Source organism: Ascaphus truei, chromosome 6 (assembly GCF_040206685.1).
Source record: "Ascaphus truei isolate aAscTru1 chromosome 6, aAscTru1.hap1, whole genome shotgun sequence".
Taxonomy (NCBI): Eukaryota; Metazoa; Chordata; class Amphibia; order Anura; family Ascaphidae; genus Ascaphus; species Ascaphus truei.
The window spans coordinates 108,990,201-109,001,689 of NC_134488.1; the positions used below are offsets into that span (position 1 = coordinate 108,990,201).

At 39.2% G+C, this 11,489-nt stretch overlaps 1 long non-coding RNA gene across 2 annotated transcripts; it reads right to left on the reverse strand.

Annotated features, from left to right (window-relative positions):
• Nucleotides 1-2,325: 2,325 nt before the first annotated feature.
• On the reverse strand, nt 2,326-9,058 carry LOC142497646 (uncharacterized). 2 transcript variants are annotated; one of them, XR_012802297.1, is made up of 5 exons: nt 8,767-9,058; nt 8,609-8,675; nt 8,218-8,243; nt 5,746-5,900; nt 2,326-3,279 (listed from the first exon to the last, which is right to left on the reverse strand). It is a non-coding gene; the product is annotated as an uncharacterized LOC142497646 (long non-coding RNA). The 2 variants fall into 2 exon arrangements; XR_012802298.1 differs by lacking the exon at nt 2,326-3,279 and adding an exon at nt 4,667-4,726.
• Between the last annotated feature and the right edge of the window lie 2,431 nt (nt 9,059-11,489).

Consider the following 11,489-nt stretch of genomic DNA (forward strand, 5'->3'; position numbering starts at 1 on the left):
GTGCTGCTGGTGGCGCAGTTGCTGATGGGGTGTCTGGTGGTGGCGTGCTTGCTGGTGGCCAGCTTTTGGAGGCTCTTCCATTGGAAGAAGGAGAGTCCAGTCAGCACCAGCCAAGCTCTGACCCTAAACCTGCTCGGAAGAAACGTGTGGAGAAGCCACGTAATCCTCGCTTCAATGACCAGGAAAATAGGGCTCTTGTCACTGGCATTCTGGAGCACTATGACAGTCTCTATGGACATTTAGTAGGTAAGTGTACCTTTACATTTATTATTCAAATACATGTGATCCTAGGTCATCTGAGTTTTGTTCATATGCAAATATGGGTACACAATATCTTTCTATGTTCATTAGTGTGGAAACACAGCTTTTTATCATGCCTTACAAGGACAAATAAACACAGGCGGTCAATTTGCCAGAACTGCATACAATATGAATGCAACCTTGCTTACATGTATAGGTTTAGTAGTGAATGCTCATGTGCTTCACATATTACACATAAAACAGCATGTTTGCTATCTCTTGGAACAGCTAGCAGTGTAGGAAACTGGTGCTTATATTATTATTAATTTACCTCATATCTTTTATATGTTTTTCAAGGGCGGACAAGTGCAGCAAGCAAAAAAGAAATGTGGGACACAATAGTCATTGGTGTCAATGCCTGTGGGAATAGTGTCAGGGACAAGTATCATTGTCGGAAAAGATTTGATGATATTAGGTCCAAATTGAAAAAGAAAATACAAGACCAACGCATGCATGCTACTGGCACTGGAGGTGGGCCCACACCACAACGTCTCATATTGACTCCATTGGAGGAGCTGCTTCGGCCAAAATTACTTACCGTCGTCGTGGAAGGCTTGGCTGGTGACCGTGACATTGGAATTTATCCGTCACAATTTCCAGCAGGTGATAAATATTACTGTACTAGGCGTGTCGTTGCTTACAGTTATTTTGCATATTTACACTGCTTTTTATACTGTCTTCACAATATAAGCATACCTGCATCTATATATGTATATGTCTGATTCTGTATATATATGTATCTCAAAATAGACATATATGTAGTAGTCCTACTAAAAGCAGTAACTAATATAGCACGTGCCATTGCGTGCTCATTTACATGTGAATTCCCAAAATGCATAGCTGCAGTGGAAGCAATTGATGGTGGGCGAAGATGGGGAACAACAGGGTAGTACACATGTGTAACACATGTTCATGAGAAATTATTAGTAGCTACAGGTACAGAACAGAAATATGTATCATATTATTGTGTATTTTATTGATTTTACTCCGACAAACATGACATTACTGCCTATTTTAAGCATGCATCAAAGAAATTGCATGTAACGGCCTACAAACATCACTGGCACTAACACATCTATAGTTGCTTATGAAAAGGTCCATTTTTGCTTTATGTCATATACAGACAGCATAATGAGGCACACGTATCATATGTTATGTCATTGTTTTCATAACTTAAACACTGCAGATGACTACTTAGCTCATCTACCATTGTGTTAAAGCAGCTGCAATTAATATCTCATCACAGCATACACTTCAACAGAGGGGGTGGGGTTCAGCACACACACTAATTACAGCCTCATTTCACGGTCAACTTAGTTCACACCATTTTCACCTGTTTCAAGTAATTGAAAGGTGTGGCTGATTAGGCTTTTTGGGGAAGGGAATACCTTTCTTACAACCTGAATAGCACAACTGAAGTTAATCACACTCATTTGAAAGCTTAACTCTAGCTACTAAATGCCCCAACAACTCATTACTTATCAAAGCGTACGTCACACATTAGTTCACTCATATCTATAGTTGAACTACTATCAAAGACACATTATCACACACTGCATGTGTTGTCTTGTTGAGTCACAGCCACATTCAGGTGTGCCACATCTTCGATTAATGTACCACACATATCCTCTACCAAAAACAACACTTTTTGCAATATGACCACCTTCATGATAACCATTGTGAATGGTCATCTCATGATAGTTATGTACATTATGATACTGATATCACTACACAACATATGATTTTTATGTACTAATTTAATCTATTTATCCTCACGCATTACTGCAGAAACATAGTATGTTGTATGTTAGGGAACTCAAAACTTCTAAGTACACAGGCATGTACAGTGTTATTACAACTATTTATGTTCACTTTCACACACATTTTCGGTTAAGGAACTGATGTTGTTAGTTAATCATAAATACAGAACATACAATAAGTGTTTGTTCAATATTTACACATGTAAATGTAAAACTTATGTTATTGTTATATATAGTTGCCCCTGGAGGACATGTGTCACCTGAGATGGAACAAGTGTCTTCACCTGGGTCAGCCAGCTCAACACAACTAGAAGGTGAGTGTATCATTTGCTGGCCATATAATATGTGCTCTTCTATATGTTATGTTGTCATGTTCATTATTTGTTTTGCACATCTTCTTTAAATAGGATTACTTAGTGTCAGTGCAAATTAAGTGTAAGGCAACATGTATTGTGTTAGTGATGTGAACTATCATGTAGGACTTCTGAGTTTAGAGCAACTTTTCATTCATTCATATTTCATACTGAGTCCAAACATTATTCGTAAGTCAAGGTAGTTTTTAATGTGAGGTTATAAAACGTATGCTAACATGTTAGGTGTTACTTAGGACACAGTACAATTACATAGTAACACAGCATACATTAACATGCCATTTAATAATGTGTACATTTCTTTTTAGAACATCATGGTGATGAGGATGATGAGTATGATGAGGATGACGCCGCAGAAGAGACTGAAATACAATCATGTGACCATGAAGAGGTGCCAATAGAAACTGTTGTACCGCCAAATCGTCCATCAACTTCCACATACGATGCAATTGTAGCTTCAGAGGGAAAAATAGTGGACGCAGAAAATCGTTGCCATTCAGACATGATGACAGTGCTGGAAAGGATGATTGGACTGCAGGAAGAAACAGTATCACAATTGGCACATCTCCACAGAGTCTTCATTGAAGTGCCTAAACAGTTGCAAAAAATCAACACCTCATTCGAAGCATTAGTTGTTCAGCAAACACAAGCTAATTACTGGAGAATGACTAATGTACCACAATTCAACACCTCACAGCCAGGATCTGTTCATGCAGGTCAGTTTTCACCACATTCATCTGATATTCATTCACCAGGCCCAAATGTTACCGGTCAAGTAGCAGACATTGGTGTGCAGGTTCCTGACGACATCCTACCGCTGCCATCTGTACAAATTCAGCAGCTGACACCTACAAAGGAGGCCACAAAAAGAAAACACAAGCAGTTACTACTGACCAGTTTTTGGTCAAAAACAAAAAAAGACTCACATGAAACAGACCGACCATCACTTGTGCAGTGTCTACCAACTTGCTCACATGTGTCAGTGGGCACAAGCTCTGTCGGTGAGTCACTTGCCACAAGCCCTGTCCGTGAACAGTCAGTACCCACAAGCCCTGTAGGTGAGTCACTGCCCAAAAGCCCTGTAGGTGAATCGCTGCCCAAAAGCCCTGTAGGTGAATCACTGCCCAAAAGCCCTGTAGGTGAGTCACTGGCCACAAGCCCTGTAGGTGAGTCACTGGCCACAAGCCCTGTAGGTGAGTCACTGGCCACAAGCCCTGTAGGTGAGTCACTGGCCACAAGCCCTGCCCGTGAAGTGCCAGAGGCCACTCAAAGTGGCTCTGTTGTGCCTAAAGTTGGTGGCAAAAGAAAAAGGAAAATTCAAGAGACAACAAGCAGGCCTGTTACTCGCTCGCAAAAGGAACAAAAAAAATAAATGTTATAATTCAGAAAATATGTCTTTGGCCTTGTTTTGTTGACTTCAGATTATCTAATTACTATTGTATGTATGCTGAAGACTGTGTTGTTTCCAAACTTTCAACTATGTTCTTGTACACGTGAAGTTTTGGAAATGTTAACACTCATAATTAATTGTGTTATAAATATTTATGTTTTAATCGTCTGTTCAGTAATGGTCCACCAGGAGCCAGTTGCTAAGTTTAGAGAAGCTGCCATTGACTTTGCAGCAAAACATTGCATTTGGGTGTGTTAATTGATGTAAGAATTGCATATGCATATTAGTCACATGCAATTATAAAAACACCTAAGTAAGTGCAAACATCTTTCTTGTACGTGTACAGCAGGATTATGTGTAAATTATTACTTACCTTTGCCTTGCTTGGCCATTGTAATTTTGTCCTTTAATCATTTGTGTGTTCGTTTCAATAACCTCTCAGAATGTATAATAATATATATACACACACACTGAGTGTGTGTGTGTGTGTGTGTGTGTGTGTGTGTGTGTGTGTGTGTGTGTGTGTGTGTGTGTGTGTGTGTGTGTGTGTGTGTGTGTGTGTGTGTGTGTGTGTGTGTGTGTGTGTGTGTGTGTGTGTGTGTGTATGTATATATATGTATATATATGTATATATATGTATATATATATATATATATATATATATATATATATATAGTACTATATAAACTGGTATACATGTATTTTACAAACTAATACACTTCATGCTTCCTTGTGAAAACACTATTTTAATAATACAGGCCTAATGTTTGAGAAATATCCTCAGTATGAGACTCTAACAGTATTGTGCTTAAACAAATGTTTATTACTTAATTCAATCATGTTTCTCACCATTTAAATAGGTTTCATACAAGGTATACTTAATGCCATCAATGTTGTGTGTACTCCTGCAATATTAAAAAAAATAAAATATAATATATAAATATATATATATTTTTATAAGAGAGATATATTTATATATATATATATATATATACACACGTATTTAAACTCATGCAGACAGGGAGTTAACCAGACTTTCACATACACACAGAAATGTAAGCGGGGAAAAAACATTTCTTTTTGCAGGTGTCTGTTTTTACTGATATGCCTGGCTAAGAAATATTTTCACACAGTGGTCTTTGTTAGTTTTCAAAAAAACACTATGTGAACGCATTCAAAGTCTAGGGATGTTTTTCACAAACGAGATAAAAGAAGGAGAAATGTTTCTCCCACAGTCCCATATCACGAACCACAACTGTTAACCCAATTAGACAAACAAATCCAATTGGCGTTTGAAATAAGGAGTCAAAGTAGTTAGTTTTGTTGACCTTGACAAGGAAAAACAGGAGTTTGTTAGCCATTCAGCACATTCATTTTGATGAGCAAATAACACAGACCTGCACACAGCTTTTGTGCTACTCAGACATGGCTGATGAATTCGTTAACAATATTAATCCCCTTTTAGGGTATAAGTACATGATCTGTGAAGCCATCTTGAACAGTCGCGGACAGAAAGCAAGCACACGCCAAATCGATGATTTCATTCGAGCAAAATATCCTTATTACCAAGACCGTAAGCATGCACGGAATTTTAATTCCTCAATAAGATTCACTTTATCAAGTAATGACTTTTTTGAACGTGACCAGGATAAGCTACAACACACCTATGGTTTCTGGAAGATTGCCCCGGAAAAACAATTTCTCCTGAAAGACGGCACTTATATTGTCGTGAAAGGCATATTTATTCCTAATGGCAATAGCAATGTATCCGCTACTACTGATCCGTTTGAATCGATACGTGCTGCAATATCTGCAGCCTCCATTCCTGAAACCCACATTGTACAAGAACAAAAGTACTATGATTATGTACCAAGCCTTTCAGCTGAAAATGCATTGGAATGGGAACCCGAAGAAATGAACCTACCTCCCGACCAATTATTTGAAGAAAGCAGTGGCGATTCCTATGAGCGCATCCTGGAGGAGATATGTGTCATACTGGATTCAGCGGTTGGGTTAAGCGTGGATGAAAATGCCTTGCATTTCTGGAGCGACCAGTTGCAGCCAGGCGAAGAGTTAATTCTAGAAGAATGGTAAATATAACAATCGTTATGCGTTGACTCTGCGTTTAAATTTTTTTTTTTTTTGTAACCACCATTTTCACTTTCAATGCGTGGATACAGCGTAACATTGCAGACTGCATAACATGTAGCGATCACAAACAAATTGTTTCCTAATACAATATAGTAGAACCTGAAAGAGTAGTACACATTGCTGACGGAATAAATATACGTACTTTCCTATCCCTTTAAACATATTAGCAACATTTTTCCATTACTCTAACACATACCTGTTTTGTTATCATGCAACATCTACAACATTGAAAACCGGGTCCACCACGTATGACGTGGGACCCTTGTCATGGGCCAAGGCGTCCTTAAAAAGGATTACTGATGTAAGTCCCGCCCCCAAGCGACGTGCGCGCCTCAAAGCCTATTGGCTGTCATGTTTTGTTATAGTAACGGTAACTGCAGTGTGTGATGCGTGCGGCTCAGTGTTTGTAGGCGTACCCTGGGCGTTAGCCGAATGTTAATTGAGTGGGAGGAGTGTTAGCGTGCGTTTCACGCTGGCTTAACATGACGTCACACGTATTGCATTTGCGCATTGTGTTATCGGCCGTGCTTTCTGTTCAAACACGTCTGTTTAAAAAGAATACAGATGTACTCGTTTAGAACGAATGTAGTTTCGTCTTCATTGTATTTGAAATAAAGATGTTATGTTTACTGGTATTTTCAACATGTATTGAACGCACAACGTACGCTTTGTTTTGCGCATGCGCTAACAGTTAGTGGAGCCAAGCGTGAAGTGCGTGCGCACACAAAGATGTGCGCGCACATCTTTCAGTATACAGGCAACGTTCACTTCTTATACATAGTTATGCCTGCTACAAATTTAAAGAAACATTACATACTGATGAACAGTTTTACTTCTAACATATAAGTGACTGACGTGTGTATCTACACAATCATATAGAGCTGCGTAACGCGTTGTCACGGATGCATATCTAGTAAGGTGCCATCTTTGACCATCATGTGTTTGCTGTATTTCAGAGATGTCGGGGAAGATACAATCGGATCAATGTATGATTTCAGAAGAGTCTACCTTTATATGAGATGATTGTGAGGAGGAGCCACCGACTACTATACTACATATGGAACTAATTTTATATTGCTTGCAGCGCTTATTAACAAACAATTAAATATGTGATACCCTTATGCCTATATTGCATAAGCACTTAATTAACATAATGATGTTGCAAAAGAGTGCCTCATGAATTTTTATTGAGTGTTCTTTAATGACTACTAACATTTTATGACATGGTGTGTTTTATATATAACAACCATTCCCACTCTGCTAACACATTTGTGTATTCTAATATGTAATGGAACGTATGACTGTCGAAACTATGTAACAATAATAATAATAATATGAGCATGTTCATGTATAGGGCTGCTAGTTGTACGCAGCGATTTACAGACACATGTTTCAGCCTGAGGTCCCTGGCCCGTGGAACGTACAAATGTTTTTTTGCCGCATGAGGCACAGGGAGATAAAGTGACTTGGCCAAGGTCACAAGGAGCCCACACCGGGAATTGAACCAGACTCCCCTGCTTCAAACTATCAGTGCCAGTGTGTGTCTTTACTCAGTGAGCCACTCCTTCTCCCAATGTAAAGGACACTTACAACCAAGTAGCCATTTATTTTTAAAATCTCTTGTTACATGGGTATGTAGATAAAATGGTTTGGGACTGTAGCAAATAATGTTACTGGCCAGATGTTATGGTCCCCTCCAATGCATGATGTTCTGAATATGACATCACCATCATGTTATGAAGTACGTTTCTGTGTATATTTCATTAACCTAACTAACTATAGTTTACTGTGTTTATTAATCGTTTAGAAATACATAGTATAGTCAATATGATGATATAAGCTACCATAATAAAGCTGGTGTTATCATTTGTCGGTGTTATACATGGATCCTACACCAATTGATACACACACAAACAGTTGTCTTAAAAAGTGTGTCTATGCTAGTGATGAATGTGCTCCCGTAAGTAAACAAATAAGTACAGTTATCCCCTTTTCTCCAAACACCTCTATATTACATTAATGGAAATTATAAGGAAACATACATAAAATGTGATGAAATGTGAGTAATCATTTTGTAATACAATGCACATGAAACCTCAAGAGTAGCTAAATGCATATACATGATACAGAAAGTACATATATGTAACATTTGTGTTTAAACCAATATGTTGGGTTTTTAGTTCCAATAATTATAGGAAGATTGAGGTAGCCACATCTTATGAGAGATGTCAGCAAATATACATACCATGATCAGTCATACTGCAAATATACCTATAATGCAAAGGAACAATATATAAATTGCAAACATTGACATGCCATCTTCAGTACCGTAAAGAACACATCAAAGTGTGTATTTGGTGTTAAATGTGCAACACCATGTATATTTAATGACATTCAAAATGTAAATCAGCCTGGTGTACACATCATCTGGATGTACATGTTACACTGCACCAATAACATTGTATGTAAGCATACTAGAAGCATGAATGATTATGGGCATAATATGTGTTTTGTCTTAGCATAAGGAATAACACAATGCTAAAATATTATTGCTTTGTTACCCAAGTTGTATTCACATACACACAACTAAAGTACAATTGAAGAGGGATTATATAACCTGTGCAACAATAACATACCGGTGCCACATCCCTTTGTGCACACAGCAGAGAAAAGAAAGGTGTGCAACCCATATTCATCTGTGTCCTAACAGAAGGTTATATAAAGAAACATTATTGTTAATATAACATAATTAAACTATAAAAGTAGTACTAGGAACATATGAGTTTGTACTTACAAGAAAAAAATGAATTGATGAGATTCTGTCGTGTCTGGCCACCACTGGCTGTTTGTTCATTTTCAGCAGCTACATGGGTGGGATGCTCGTCTACCAAAGCCTCAGCTAGGTCTGACTGTACATTGTGCCTGAGTGCAACATTGTGCAAAATGCAACAGGCAAGGATAATATCAGACACTTTTTGAGGCTTGTATAGAAGAGCCCCACCAGTTCTGTCCAGACACCTAAACCTGGTCTTGAGTAGGCCAAATGTCCTCTCTATAACAGATCTTGTAGATATATGGGCTGCATTGTACCTCTCCTCTGCTTCAGTTTGAGGGTTTAGCACCGGAGTCAAGAACCACGGCCTAATTCCGTATCCTGAGTCACCTATAATGAATGGAGCACACATAAGCTGACATTAGTGATCAAATTGTACAATGCCAACATTCCTAAATCAAAATGTGTTTTGTGTTAGAACATGTAAATGTGTACTCACCCAGCAGCCAACCAGGTTCAAAATGACCCTCTTCGAACGCATGGAAGACTGAAGAGTTCCTCAGGATAGAGGAATCGTGACTGGAACCAGGGAACTTGGGTACCACATGCATTATCCTCATCGTGGCATCACATACCACCTGTACATTGAGTGAATGGTAGTGCTTCCGATTGCGGTACACATGCTCACTCTGACTAGGTGCAATCAAAGCAACATGTGTGCAATCGATTGCACCCAGCACAGATGGTATCCCTGCTATATTATAAAAGCCAGTCCTGACTTCCAGCCACTCTGTTGCCTCTGTAGGAAAATGAATATAATTCCTAGCGCGTCTATTGAGTGCATAGAGAAACTGGGTCAAGGCCCGCGAGAATGTAGATTGCGAGACCCCGCCCACTATGCCCACAGTTGTCTGGTATGACGCGGAAGCAAGATAATGTAATGAGCACAGCATTTTAACAAGCCCAGGGACTGCACGACCTCTGGCTGTGAAAAAATCTAAATCCCCCCTTATCTCCTCATAAAGAGATAAGATTGCTGCTGAACTCAAACGATAGCGACTTACAATCTCCTCCTCACTCATCCCATCTAACAGGGTTCTCTCCCTGTACAGACGCGGACGAGGCACAAGTTGTCTCCTCTGTCTTCTCCTCTGATCTCCTGTCCCTCTACCTGTCCCTCGGCCTGTCCCTCTCCCTGTCCCTGTCGTATCCGCGTCACTGTCACTGTCCCTCGGTGTGTCCCTACCTTGCCCTATATCATTCTCTTGATCAGCAAGCATGTCATAGAAAAGAATGTTCCTGCATCTCCTAAACATTCGCAACATTTTGAAATGAGTAGCTGTGAATGAGCAGGTAATGTGCGTCCTTTAAATAGGTATGTGATGATGTCAGGTGACATAGTAAAATGCAAGGTGTTACATTAACATAATAAAGTACTTCTGTGGCAAGCTGTGTGCACTTGTTGTTCTAAGTATTTGTTGTGTGTATTCTGCAGGGAATGATGATATTTGGCAATGATGTGACGTGAAGCTTTGTACAAAGATTGCTTGCAAATAAATAGTTGCATGTGCAATGCATGTAACACTTGTGAACGCAAGAGTCAGTCATGTAATGAGACAAAAAGGCTGAGATTGACGTGGGAAAAGTTTTGTGTAACATGTGTAATTATCCATGTTATTGTCACATGTTGCCAACAATGAATAGTCGTGTGCATATGCATGCATTTCTGTAAGGAGGATAGTTGCTATAGAATGAGTTTACAAGGTGTCCCAATGATGAATTACTGTACATGTGTGTATAAGTTAGGTTGAAGTGCTTGTAATGCAACGGTTACAATGTAAACATGCAATGTGATTGAGCGTCCAATAAGTGACGTCATGAAAATAGGGAGGACCCAAACGTAGATGTAAACATGAGAATTTAGATGTACATGAAGGTTTAAAGATGCGTGACACATTACAAGCATTGTGTAATGTAAAGGAACATGAATATACGGTGTATGTGTGACATGTGTGACATCATGTAAATAATTGTCGCTGAGTTGAGTAAAATGTGTGATATGATGTGAGGTTCTCCTTTAAGAGTGTAGTATAGTATTTTCCCTTGCCACATCATCACATGATGAGTAATGTGACCCGCAAATGCTGAAAACATGTAAAAGTCGAATGTTATGCAAATAAGACACATCAGCTGTGACACAATGCAGGGAATGCCCCCACACTGTAATGCAAATCCCCCTTGTATTGTGAGCAATGAAACGTAAACAGTACTATACTGTTATACGTCCCCGCTCCATTGACTTCCATTGATGTACAGAAGATTTTTTTTTTCTAAGTGCCGTTCCGGCAGCCTTAGCGATCGTTCTCCCGTCCAAAATGCCAACTTTAGTTGGCGGGAGAAATCGGCCATAACATCTCAATTTCGTAGTGCCGATCAGCCCCGATAAGCTGTTTTTTTTTGTTGAATCCAGCCGATTTAAAAAAGTGGCGATCAGTGTCGAAAACAGGCTTATCGGCAGCCGACTGGCCATAACCAAATTATCGGCTCCGAAACCTGGCGATATGAAGCACTTATCGGCGCTTACTGAATCTCAAACCCAATTTTGGCTATAAAATGGCCATATTTCCCTTATCAACGCTTACTGCATGAGGCCCTAAGTCCTATATTAACGTTCAGGTGTTCTATCTATCTTTTGCATATTATTAACTAAAGTTAAGGGAAGGCCCTCTTAGCTGTAAGAGAGC